The sequence below is a fragment of the Lolium perenne genome, chromosome 3 (assembly GCF_019359855.2).
Source record: "Lolium perenne isolate Kyuss_39 chromosome 3, Kyuss_2.0, whole genome shotgun sequence".
Taxonomy (NCBI): Eukaryota; Viridiplantae; Streptophyta; class Magnoliopsida; order Poales; family Poaceae; genus Lolium; species Lolium perenne.
Window position 1 is genome coordinate 170,580,602 of NC_067246.2, and position 14,850 is coordinate 170,595,451.

Sequence of the window (14,850 nt, forward strand, 5' to 3'; positions counted from 1 at the left end):
GCCACTACACTCACTCCTCCACACAACCCGACCCTTCTCCCAACCCACCTATTTTTTTTCCCATTTCTACCCCAAATTTAGCCAATTTGACCAAACAAAATCATATTTTTTTAGCAAATCTTCCCTTCCTACATGCATCTCCCACATCCCTATGTAGATCTAGATCTATCTATCGCGCATTGACCGCTCAATCTAGATCTAGTTCTAGATCTAGAAAGTCGGCTTCCATACGCCATTGTCGCGGCGCGTCGTCTCGATCTCGTCCACGAATATATCAAACAAATAGGTGATTAATGAACAAATTGAGGAATGAAATTGACGTATGTTGGACATTTGAAGCAAAGCTCTCGTGTGTGGCATATATATATGTTGTGTTTGTGCTTGTGTGTGTTGGCGTTGAAAATGAGTTGCCAACGTAGCGCCGAAATGTTGATTCTTTAAGTTTCCGTTTCGGCACATTTCTGGCGCTCCTATGTCCTACCGTGTAGGAAGGTCATGCCGAAATTTTCCGTGAAAACTACCGACGGATGGATGGTTCTAATCAATTATATAATCTTACCGTGCAGGCGATAATGGTTATCGAGATGAGTGAAAGCGTCGTGATGAGATATCTGAAACACGCGATCATCGACATGTATGAAAATAACCGCACGGAGGTATTGTGTCCGTGCCGAAGATGCAAACGAGTGAAATGGTTTGACCCCTATTCAGGCAAATTGCAGGGGCACCTACTCATTAATGGTTTCATGCATGGACACACTCAATGGATGAGTGATGATGGCGCGGAGGTCAATGGGGCGACGGCAGCAGGTGGTAATGGCCGACAAGAAGGAGGGCATCATGATATTGATGACGATGAAGAGTTTGTCGCACAGGACGATAACCTTGACGACAGTAACCTTGACGACGACGAAGAGGTGCCGCTAGCTTCAGTCATGCGGGACCCTCATCTTCAAGATGTGCTTCTCGAAAAGACGAAAGGCGCCAAGCGGAAATCAAAGCTTGAGCAACTGGAGATAGACTCGAATACTCCGTTGTACGACTCAGGTCGCGGGTTGGGGGAGTCCCGCTTGAGAGTAGCACTCGATGTGCTGTAGATGAAGGCGAAACATGGATGGACGGACACAAGCGTCGACAACATTCTTGAATACGTGAAAGATCTCCTTCCTGCCCGGAACACGTGTCCTGGTAGTCTAGCTGAGGCCAAGAGAATCGTGTGCCCTCTCGACTTACCCCACGAAAAGTATCACGCCTGCATCAACAGTTGTATCATGTATCGCAAGGAGCACGTGGACAAGACCAAATGCCCTGTGTGTGACACTGAACGGTACAAGAAAGGGAAGAAAGCTCCTCGGAAAGTTGTGTGGTACTTCCCGCTCGCCCCCGGCTTCAACGGTTCTACGCGGACCGCAAGGAAGCAAAGCTCATGCGCTGGCACGCTGAAAGAAAGGAGGCAGTGTTGAATGATGAAGAGCGGATTGAGCACCCAGTGCTGACGCACCCTTCGGATGCAAGCCAGTGGAAAGCATTAGACAATGAATTCGGAAGTTTTGGGGCAGATCCGAGAAACATCAGGTTGGGTGCAAGCACGGACGGATTCAATCCGTTCGGAAACCAGAGCAGCACACATAGCACATGGCCCGTGTTTGTATGGATCTACAACCTCCCGCCCTGGCTGTGCATGAAGAGGAAGTACATACAGATGAGTATGCTAATTCAAGGGTCGACACAGCCAGGAAACGATATCAACATGTATCTCAAATTATTAAAGGAGGAGCTTGAAACGTTGTGGGCGGAGGAAGGGGTAGATACATGGGACGCCGTCTCTGAAGAATATTTCCCTTTGAGAGCTGCGTTGATCACGACGGTGCAGGACTACCTCTGATACGGTTATATTTCGTGTCAGGTGTGCCATGGACACAAGGCATGTGTCAGGTGCATGGAAGAGACGATGTTTTTGCAGCTTGGTAAGGATCCCGGCTCTTCGAAAACAATTTACATGGGGCATCGAAGGTGGCTACACAAGACTGACCCATGGAGAAAGCGTGGAGATCTGTTCGATGGTACAAATGAACCCCGAGGACCTCCACGTAAGAAGAGCGGCGAAGAGATCGATACATTACTAAAAGGTTGGAAGGAGTGCCCTGCGCCGGGAAAGATTCGTCAAAAGCCTGGAGAGAAGAAGAAAAAGGAAACGACGCCGCTCATTGGTGTATGGAAAAGGAGGTCCGTGTTTTGGGACTTGCCGTACTGGAAAATTCTCGATACACCTCACTGCCTTGATGTCATGCATATTACAAAGAACGTGTGCGAGAGCTTGCTTGGCACTCTTCTCAACATGCCGGACCGGACCAAAGATGGGTCGAAAGCAAGACACGACCTGAAAGTTTTGGGCATCAGGGAAGAGCTTCAGATCCCGGCGGCCCAAAAGGGACAGTCGGAGGAGGAGGCGGACGGCGGTCAGAAGTGCAAAAGGATTAAGCAGCCAGACTATTACTGTCCCCCCTCCTGCTTCACTTTTAGTCCGGCTGAGGTCGATCAATTTTTCAATTGCCTTCTAGGAGTCAAAGTGCCCTTTGGTTACTCCGAGATAATAAGCAGATACATGGACCCCAAGAAACGAAACTTCAGCGGCCGGCATGAAGTTTCATGACTGTCACGTGATGATGACGCGGATTCTTCCGGTTGCAATCCGAGGTATAATGGATGACCATGTCCGTGCAACGCTGACTGGGCTCTGTAACTTCTTCGACGTCATAACTCGGAAGTCGATAAGCGTGAAGAAACTCGCAAGGCTCCAGGAAAAGATCGTGGTGATCCTATGTGAGCTTGAGATGTACTTCCCGCCTGCATTCTTTGACGTGATGGTCCATCTGTTGGTCCATATCATGGATGATATCATCAGTCTAGGGCCGGCATTCTTACACAACATGATGCCGTTTGAAAGAATGAATGGGGTCATTAAAGGATACGTTCGTAACAGGTCACATCCGGATGGAAGCATCGTCTAGGGCTGGCTCACCGAAGAGTGCATCTCTTTCTGCACGAATTATCTAGACATCGAGGACCCTGTTGGTTTGCCTCAAAACAAGCACCTCCGCAGGTTCGAGGGAGTAGGCCACAAAAATGGAAGGAAGGAACTGCACGTGCACATGTCTGGTCGGACTTCCGACTTTGACAGGGCCAACTTAGTAGCGCTACAACACATTGACTTGATTGATCCTTGGTTGAAAGAGCACAAAACCATGATAGAGAATAGTGGCAAGCCGATGATGACGGAAGAAGAAATATATGCAGAGAGCACAACTCCTCTTTTGCGCGCTGGTTCAAAGACCACATTGATGCTAATCCCCCACCAATGGATTCTGACAAGGATAAACTAGTATTGTCCTTGTCACATGGCCCCGCGCCCAACATCATGACTTACCAAGCGTACGATATCAACGGGTACACATTCTACACGGAAGAAAAAGACAAGAACAGTGTTTACCAGAACTCAGGGTAACGATGGATTCCTGGACGGGTGACGTAAAGACTAGATACTACGGAAGAATCGAGGAAATCTGGGAGCTTAGCTACGCTGGGGAGAAAGTGCCGATGTTCCGTATCAAATGGGCTAAGAGCGTCACAAAAGAAGACCGGTATTTCACCACCATATTTCTACCCGAAGCCAACAAATCAAAGTCCACGAACGCCACCGCGCAGAATGAGCCATGGGTACTGGCAGAACTCGTGCACCAATGCTTCTTCATAACCGACCCATCCAGGCCTAGCCGTGTTATCGTGAGGAGAGGCAAGAGGACCATCGTCGGAATGGATGGAGTCACCAACGAGGAAGACTTCGAAGGACAAGTCGGAGACCCAATGATGGAAGAATCCGAGGACGAAGACACAATATACACCACAAGAAGAAGCAGGACCACGCTACCGAGGTCAGGTCGACCCTTCAAAAGAAGAAGTCACGACACGGGGCTAAATTATTCAACGACGAGCAAGAAAAGCAAGAAGAAAGCGAAACACTCTTCTCAATCGATGATGTAAAACTTTATTTGCAATCTATAACTCATATTTTGTGTAATTCATAACTACACATATGGTCATGGCCAATATATAACTAATATTTATTGTGTTTGTCAACATGTAGAACTCATATTTATTACAATGCATAACTCATATTTTTTGTAATGCATAACTCATTTTTGTATAGGATTTGGGGGAAAAGAAAAGAAACACAAAAGAATGTGAAACAAATAAAGAAATGAAGAAAAAGAAAATAAAAATAGAAAAGTAAATGGCCAGCCAGGGGCTAGGGTACAAGTCCCAGGTATAGCCGGATCGATCTTATTGCCGGCGCACCACCTGTTTGGTTCGCCGGGGGTATGATTGTCCCCGGCGAACCAAACACGAGGTGCGCCGGCAATAAGGTCGATCCTGCTATACCTGGGACTTAACCGCACCGCGCGACCCTTCTCTCCCTCCCCATTCCCAATCGATCTCTCTGCTGCCTCCACCGTCGATCCGCCCCTGCGCCGTCGTCCCACGCCATGGAGAGGAGCCGCCGCGCAAGGAGGAGAGGAGCCACCGCGCAAGGAGGAGGAGATCGAGGAGCTGCCGCACAAGGAGGAGAGGAGCCGCCGCGCAAGGAGGAGGAGAGGAGCCGCCGCGCAAGGAGGAGAGGAGCCATCGTCGTCCCACTGTCGCAGAGAGGAGCAGCACGGCGTCGCCACCATCACCGTTGGTAAGAACCCATCTCCCTTCCCCGGCATCTTCCTTCCCCCCTCCATCCCCCTCTTCCTTCCCTCTCTCTGCCTCCGAATTCTTGCAGTAGCCCTAATTTTAGTTCTTCAAGTAGCTCCCTTCTTGCATTATGCAGTAGCTCTCTGAAAATTTCTACATTGAATTGCTTGCACTAAGAAAAATTGAAAATGAAAATCAAATGAAATGATGCTTAGATGCTTGCAAATTTTACCTAATGCAAATTTTAAAAAAATGTTGTAGCTACAAAGCAAGTTTGTACTAATTTCCAGAAACCCCAGCCATATAAATGAGATAATGAAACTTGTTTTGTTGGCTGTTACCAAAATTCAAGTGGCATCCAACTGAAGCAAAATGTTAGTTGTTTAACTGTTGGGTAAAGCAAAATGTTGTACTACTAAGATATGCTTGGTACTACTAAGTAGGCTAGGAGAAGGATTAGAACATATTCATGTTAAAGAATTAAATAAATGCAATAGCAGGTGAAAGAGTCAATTTTGAAGTTCAAATTTGAAGAATTAAGAACATCATTGTCTATATGAGTTAAGTACTTAGGTTGATTAGTTAGCTTTACTCAGTTAACTATAAAAATCCCATTACCAATTACCATACAAACACTAAAAGGTGAGGTGTCAGTTAACTGTATACATATATTCAGATGTACATGGTTCTCTGGAAATGAATTGGGTGAAGTGAAAATAAAAATGCTACTGGTTTAAAATGACAAATGAAAATTTAAAATGTAGTAGGTTTGTTTGCTAGTTGATATTTGCTTGAAATGATGAAATGCATTAGGAAATTCTTGGTTCATTTAACTTGTTGGTAAATGCTTGCAGTAGGTTAGTGTTAGCAAATGAAATGAGTTAGTTCTCTGGCTATTACTAAAAAATGGTCATGCTACTGCTACTGGTTTAGATGAAAAGCAATTCTCTGGTTTAGATGTCTCAGTAATGTTGTATAGCTACAGTTGACATGTCAGTTTGATGTGCTTTGGTTCATAAATATTTGATGTGCTCTGGTTCATAAAATGCCATAAGTATTTGATGTGCTCTGGTTCATAAAATGCCATAAGTATTTGATGTGCTCTGGTTCATAAAATGCCAGCAGTAGGTTTAGTAGTCATTTTTTAAAGGAAGGGGTAATGGAAAGTAAGCTCTGGTTTATAAAATGCTACCAGATATTCTAACAATTTTTGCTCTGTTATGTTAAATAAATATGCATTCCTACATTTGTTTTGTGTTCTTGAAACAGTAATGCATTCATACATTTAGTTAGCAGTAGTTAGTAGTATGCATAGAAGAAAGTTGGAAGATGCAAATAAGAAGACACTAGGCAGTATGACTTTTTTTTCTTTTAAATTCATTCTCTGGTAGTATGCAACATCATTGATCCATTTATCATTAGGCAACATGGAAATTTTGTAGTTCACTCTGATTTCCTTATGCCCACATGGAAATTTTGTAGTTCACAATAGGCACTTCTTTAGGACGGAGGAGGATGCTGAGGCCGCTGGTGTTGGTGGCGACGAGGACCATGAGATGGAGGATGACGTTGGGGGTAGTGCCGACGAGCCAAGCGGCAACGAGGCAAGCGGCGCCGCCGGGGGTAGTACCTACGAGCCCGCGGCGATGAGGCAACCGGCGCCGCCGGGGGTGGCGGCGAGACAAGCGGCGACGATCCTAGGGGCGCCGCCGGGAGTAGTGGCACCGGGACAAGTGGTTCCAAGAGGCCGCGGAAGGCAAGGCGCAAAAACACGGTCGCCACCGGCAGAGACACAATCAAAGAGGTGGACCCCGCCAGTGGTTTGCCGGTGGAGCCTAAGGATGTTGCTAAGGGGTACGGCAACCAACTGGCATGTATCCTCCGAGAAGTCATCAATATCAACGAGACGGATCTCCGAGCTGAGAACAAAGCGCATTTGCGAGCCCAGCTCATTGCGAGGTTGCACTCACGATACAAGTTCCTAGGCGACTACGCCTCCACTCATGAAACCAAGAACATTGTGAACTCACAAGCTCTCCTGAAGTTCACCAAACACCTCAGCAGCTATAAGTACATGGTGCGGAAGCTGATTGCTGACGGCAAAGGTTTCGAAGAGGTCCACTCTGCCTTTCCGCATGTCTCCCAGGCGGACTTTGATGCTTTTGTGGCCAATGAAGAGCTACAAGCGACGAAGAATTGCAAGTTGTGGGGGAAGGAAATGCGGGAGCTTAACATCGGCAACCACAACCTTGGGAGCCGTGGGTACGAGGGAAAGGAGCCCTATTGGGCGAAGGAGGACGAGGTGTATGTAAGTGCCGGCATTGAGAACCCCTGGCTCAAGTACAAGGACCCGCTTGAAAGAAGATTCATCAGGTCCCGGTACCATAAGAAGAAACTAACCGGGGAACTTGTCACGGACCCCAAGGTCGTAACCGACATAATTTGGTTCACGAACGACCAGAAGGTCCTGTCGTTGGAGAAAAAACTGGTAAGCAATTTACCGGTTTAATTAGATCAAGTATAATTCATATAATAGTAGCAACATTGCTAAATGGTTCACGTTTCTTCTGCAGGAAGAAGAAAGACAAAGACTTTCTCAAGGTGACGAAGGCTCCTCGTCCCAGGTGTCGACGGGCAGGATTGCATGGGACAAGCCTCTCGTACGGGAGCTAAACATCGTCAATGAGCATTCACCTACGAGAAGGCCGCATAGAGGCCGTGTGGCTGGCGCCGGTACAGGCTACAAGCATGGTCACTACGGCTTGTCGTCTGCGGCCGATAAAAATGCGCCCAATGAGAGGAAGCAGCGGGAGGCGGAGGAAATGAGGGAGTCAATCCTAGCCCAAGTCCAAGCTGGTTTGGTACCGCAACTGGTACCGCAACTCAAAGCTACACTCTTACCTGAAGTCAAAGCTGAAGTCGCTGCTTCAGTCCAAACAGATTTCAACGCTCTACGCGCGTGGTATGAGGGTGGCAAACAAGCCCCCCCCCCACCCCCCCCCCCCCCGGAAATGCAAGTGGTTAGCTTCGACGCCAACAACTCGATGGCGCCGCCATCCGCTGGCAATGACAATGTTATAATGGAGACTCCTCCGGCCGCCGGCAATGTCGCTGGTGCTAGGGATTCACCGTCCATGCCGGGTAGCATCCCCTCCGTCACTTGCATGCCCGCTGCCGCATGTGCCGGCACGTCGACATTAGCCGAGCTCAACGCCCTCACGGTAATTAACTAATGTGTACATCAAGTTAATATATTAGTTTCGTCATCCTTGCCCTCTCTCTAACGCCATACACATGTTCTCACAGGCGCTCTCAACGCCATGCACCTTCCTGATGAGAGTAAACGACGAACTCAAAGACGTCGCGAGGGGGTCCATCCTTCGGCCCCTGGATAAGAAGTGGCACACACGAGATATGGAGGATGACGTTTACCGGGTTGAAGTGGATTGGGCATTACCGGGCCATGAGGATTTGTTTCCTCCAAATCAACCGCCTGGTGCCGATGACGATAGCCCGTTGAATCTGGCCTCACTGAAGGGTTGGGTACTGCTATGGCCGAAGACCCTAATTCGGATCAACACCTACTCGGGGTCGACGACAAGCAAAGACAAGCACCTTGCGGCGCCACAGGTCAGCGTCCCTCCACGACAGCCAGCGGCGCCGGTGGTCATCGCCTCACCAGAATGGCCAGCTGCGCTAGAGGTCAGCGCCCCATGTAATATCCCAGGTAATGGGGTTACAAAAATAGAGGAAACAGATGTGTGCATTGCATTCATGCATAGAAAATCTGGGGAATTTTCGCGCTTTAAAGTAAAACAGTCATAGTAACTGAAGTTTCACTTGACCTTGGTGGAATGGAAGTAGCTCATCAAGTCAAGCGCTATAAACCTCAATGTGCCTTTGTTAAAACCTTGTTTTGGGTAGAGAGGATTTGATCTAAGGGGTTAGATCAAATGGAATTGATATTCAACACAACAACACTTTACTCAATGATCAATTGCTTGATCATACAAAAGATCACAACATGGTAATCCTTGCCATAACATATGAACATCTATTTAATTGGAAATCAAGTAACAATAATTGGAGAAACCATTCTTGACTTATCTTCCCCATGTCCTAAGTCTAATCTATGATCCTACCATGAAACCTCATGGTATTCATTCCACTTCAACATTGGAAATATAACAAGAAGATCCACCCCAGAAATAGATAATTCTTCTCTATTCCAAGTTATTACACATCAAACCTAGAGAGGTGAGGGTTCTATAGTATTTATTAGAGAAGCAATGGAAAACCTTGAGCTAAACTTGGATACACCCCAAAGTATTCAAATCATCATCCTTGAGAGGAACACTAGGATATTATTCAATATAATTCCTAGAGAGATAAAACCTTTATATTTAACATAGACATTGATGATCACATCAATCTCTATAGAGCCTAACCTCAGGTTAGTATTAAAGTCCTTCCCAAATGAGTGAGACTATTCATACTAATCCAAGCTTTACCTATTTAAGAATAAAGGATAACCTTTGAACTAAAGTATTAGGAGATTAACTATTTCATCTGGGAGTGGTGAGACAACCTATCATCACATGGAATAATACCATATCCATGAACTGATAAAGTAATGAGGAGACTAATTAAACCCAGATAGCCAAGTGGAGTTTTAGACTAAATACCTATTGTGATATTGTGAGTACACATAAACCCTAGAATAACCATCCCTTTATAAGAGAGCCCAAGCTATGGTGTTACACACAAGTAGTTGGGGCAACACTTGAATATAAGGGAGAGAACTATCCATATACCAGATGAGTATATCATCATTGATTAAATAGAACCCTAACATAATATCTTAGGCATTTTCCTGGGATATAAACTTTAGAGGTAATCCTAGTAGTCCCATTCAAGAAGGTAAATTAGAAGTACTATACCCTAGTTGATCAAGACAATGCTTGATCATGGAACTGAGAAACCTAATTAATGAGAGATACCTTAGGGAGCCAAACCTTGATCATTATTAATTAAGTGATGATCATAAACCCTAAGAACTTGGGTATGGAGAATAAACCCTAATAGGATAAGTAGATCTCATTCACCACATGAAATCATAGGGAGGTAACTAGTAAGCAAACCTAGGCTGATATTCCAACTTTAACTTGTGATTCAATTAGTAATCATAAGTAGAATCCTACCACATCTATATTTCATAAATTAAAGAACCTAAGCAAATCTTAGAGTAAAACTCCATACTTGATATGGTGAGAAACAATATATCCATATGACCAAAGTTAACTATAAAAAGAACTATAATTAATGTAGTTACTTTAATGATAAATTGAGGTTAATAATAGAAGCCAATTGGTAGAAGATAAAACTAATTCTTAATATCATAATAACTAGAGGAGAACCTAAAATGTTAAGTAAATAACCACCTTATCATGGTTAGGGGAGATTAAACCCTATCGCATGTAATATGGTGTCATCTCATCTCTACACCCTAGAATTAAATCTCAAACGCTAGTTTAGGTATCACTATGGTGATCATAATATAAAAAAACCAAAACCATGCCTAAGCTATAATAGGAATAAGGGAATTGTTCAGCCAACCCTGAAATGAATCAAGATACCAACTTAACCTATTTTTCAAGCCATGCTATATAGGTGCAACTAACTACTGTTTTCATATAAATAGAAGACTCGTGAGAGAAATGAGATCCACCTTAACCATATTAAAACTAAGGGTTTAAAAGATGACAATAATACTTTAAAATAACAATTCTCCAAATCAATAACCACCATGAGCACATGAAATAATGTTATGAGATCATATGCTCAAATAAGAAACTTGATATTAAGCCATGCCTTGTAAATTGTTTAATGCAATGTAACAAAAGATAAATATAAAAACTTAACTATCAATAGGTACTTAGAAGAACCTCTTGAGAAATAGTTTGGATTGCCTAAATTGATATTGGCAATTAGGACTATATAATTGCCCATTTTCAATCTCTATTAACATTTAATAAACAAGGGTGTCATTACACATATGAAATATTTTAAAGCTTTTATATTTACAATAGTATGTTTGTAAACTCCAAAGGGATTCACATATTTAAAATCCTGCAATGTATAAATAGGATTCAAATTTGAATTTTAAAACAAGAATTCAAAACAGAAAATAAGAAAGAAAACAGAAAACAAAAGGAAAAGAAGAAAGCCTACCTGGCTTATTCAAGGGCCACCACAGCCCAAAGACACACGGCCAATGAAGCCCACCTACACAGCCCAAGCCGCAGCCCAACTTACCTCTTCGTTGAAATATCAACGAGAGGAGCTCGTCCTCATCTCTTCCTCGTGCATGGACGACAGCACGACGGCGTGCTCGCTCCTCCCTCTCGCTGGCGACCACCCTTGGATCGACATGGTGACTAGGCGTGCCCTAGCGCCGTATAAAGGCTCAAGACGAACCCTAGCTCGCTTTCTTCTTCCTCTGCCTCACACTTTCCCAAATTCCGAAACCCTAGCCCCACGGGCTCCGGCCGTCGCCGTCGACAGAGACCACCCCGAGCCTCGCCGTGACCACCATCGAGACCGCCGTCCTCGACTTGCTCTGCCTGTAGGAGGAATCGACCCCAGATGACCCGTAGCGCCGCCGTCGAGCTCGTCTTCTCCGACGACGGGAGCGGGCGATTCCGGCGAACCAGGCCACGGCAAGCCTCGCCGTCACGCGCGTCGTGATCCTGGTGAGCTCCTGAGTCCCCTAGCATGCATGCCTCGCTCGATTGCAGGCCGTAGCGCCCTCGCGTCGCTAGCCCGTGTGCGCCGCCGCAGCACCTCGCCGCCGGGCACGCTCCGGTGACCAATCCGGAGCGGCGCCGCCACCATTTGGTTCACCTCGGTACGCTCTTTCCAACGCGCCCACACATGACCCCGCGGGACCCCGGGAACGCCGGCGCCGTCCACGGCTGGCCGCCGGTGGTGGCCATGGTTGCCACATCGACGCCACCGTGGCAGCCACCGTGGCAGTGGCCCACGAACCAGTGACTGTGTGTAGTATAGCCTGGGTAAGTTTAGCAGTTTCGTTTAATTTCAAAAATTCATTAATACCTGCAACTTCAAATAATTGTGGAAAATTCATAAAAGCTCAGAAAAATCCAAATGAGATATCAAAATTCTTATAAAAGAAAAATCTATCCAATAAAAATATAAAATGAAATTTATATTTTTAACATAAATCCAATTATTTATTACTTGTCAATTAAGCCTTTTCCTTTAATTCCAAATTTAATTAAAATCCAATAATTAGGAAAACTTCAGAAAATAAATAAAAACCAGTAACTAATTAAGGAAAACATTTAAATTAATTTTCCTTTACGATTAATTTATTAAATCCTTATTAGGAGGATTTAAACCCTAAATAATAATTACCTTAATTATTAATTCATTAAAAATAATAAAATACCAAATCCAACATTATTTTTATTTCAAAGTTATTAATAACTTCAACCTTAAAGTGAAGTTATTAATTCAAGAACTTTAGGGTATTTAGAAAACCCTAATTTCATAAGTAATAGAACCAGGAACTCATCATTTCATGTGAAACCTAAAACCCTAAATTAATTAGAAACCCTAGTTCCATTATTACATGTGAACCCTAAATTGTTTCTAACTTAAACCCTAGGTTACTAGATATGATCATGATATTTTCATTTTGATCCATAGAACCATAATTGGAAATTAAATACTTTCCATGTCCACATAAAATGTAGGAGCCCTATTATCCCTAATTCAGTATTCCATGTATGCACACCTATCCTATCTAGATGACCAAACAGGACCAACCCTAGTCCTTATTACCCAGAACCTTATCCTGACTCATCCTTAATTAGCATCACACCATTGTGATGAACTCCAATAGCACCTATGCCCAATAATTATCACTACATACCCTGTTCCACTAAACCCTACAAGTACTTCATAATTATGAACCATCCTATTTAGGATCCAATAATTCTCTACTTAGGAAATGAAATAGCAAACCTAAACAACCTCAATCTAATTGATATACTTCTTATTACTTAAGAAGTATGTTCTTCAAAAGTTATTCTTTTGAAGTAAACAAGGAATCATCTTCAACCCTGCTTATAAGGACCTATAAACCCTAGCTAGCTATCACCAACAAGATGAACCAATCTTGATAGCAACCTTGTATGAATAATTGATTAGAATGCCTAGGCTTAACCCAGCCTTACCAGCCTTAGGTATTGATGAATCCAACAATGTTGTGATCCATCTACCACTTACTCCAGAAACCAATTAAAACCATAGACAACCATAGAACTCCACAGCCTTATTATCATACTTGTTCTTCATTAAAGAACATGTTCTTCAAAAGTTATTCTTTTGAAGTATATGATAAGCAATCATTAACCATGCCATATAGTACTAAAACTGACCACTGTTCTTTACTTGTTAACATTATGCCAATAATCATACTTTGTGTGCTCAATTGATTACTATGCCTTATTATCTACCTGTTTATAATACCAGTAATCACACCTGAATAAGAACCTTGTATGTGAATCACTCTAAAAGTGCAACACACCTTAAACCAATCATTACCACTCACTAATCCTAAATCATCGGGGTTAGGACACGCTTAGAGGGATTGCATCTCATACTTATGCATTATTGCATTCTTGCCAATCTTTTAAACATCGTCCTTACCGGACGATGATGCTATTTCAGAATTTGGAGTTATTACGCATCGAAGACCTTGTCTGCATAATCTTGCAGTCAAGAAAGGCAAGTTCATCACTTGCTCATGTCATTTGAGTATTTCTATCAAATTACTTGCAAAGTATTATGGTTATCACTATTGCATAAAAATCAAAACCACTACTTTCATAACTATGAATATGACTATGTGGTGGGCAATGGAACCATGGATTGTGTTGATATGGTGGAGGTTCCATTGCACGGGCTTATATCCATCTAGGATTAAACAACAAATGTCGCCAGTGATTCTTGTGCCGTAATACCCGTGTTAACCATAAGATCTGGAATGGGACGGACTAGTCAATCGTATTTCCACCTCTTGTACATCAACGGATGCGCTTACCGTAGCAGTTGTATCTGGCGGAACAACCGGAGGGTGGGGATCCCACTCTAATTCCCCACGGTAAAGCATTGCTTGCCGTAGCAGTTGTGTCTTGCGGAACAACCGGAGGGTGGGGATCCCACTCTAATTCCCCACGGTAATGCGGTCTATGATGGGTTGCAGCTACCGGCGTAGGAGTGTATGGTAGAGCCCAGCACTGTCGTCGTGGTCGGGGTCCACCCTGAAATTACGGGAATAATGGGACCGGCGTGGACCCAGGGTCGGGGCATGCAACAACGGGTGGGTGTGCGAGGTAGCGGAGGAATATGATTGGCTATGACCTTACTCCTGACCTCACACCAAAGGAAGTGTGGACGAGCCTGCAACTCGGTTGGCAACAAGGATAAGATCTCTTATGGGTAAAGCAACACACCTCTGCAGAGTGTAATGAATCGTGACCTGTCACTCCCTGTTCCGGGATATGGAACTGCGAACGCGGCCGGAAAGGAGCTCCATGAAGTTCTAGTAAACCGGTGAAGGCTGACGGACATAGTTCTTCTGAATAAAAGCAACCTCTTGAAGAAATGATTATGAAAACCTGCATTGGTATTAGACTTTCTGGTCTAATGCCGTAGCTAGTGCATTAAACACCTCTTTCCTATAATGAACTTGTTGAGTACGCTCGTACTCATCCCACTCTTAAATCCCCTGCTTAGATATGGAGGCATCAAAGGAGGATCTACAGTGCAACTCGAAGACCGAGGAGTCAACAACTACTTCACGAGACGGGACGCTGTCAGAGGAGTCAGATACCACAAGGAGAAAACCTAGTTTAGCCATAGAAGGGATCTAGCTTCCTAAACCTAGCTCCTATTTAGCTAGAGTCTATTCTTAGCCTCTGTAGTTAGTGAAATACTCTACAAATAGAGTTCGTGATAAGACTAGACTACGAGTCGTTCTTCTGGAGTTATTTGCAGATTTACCTCATTGTAAAGTAGGAGGCT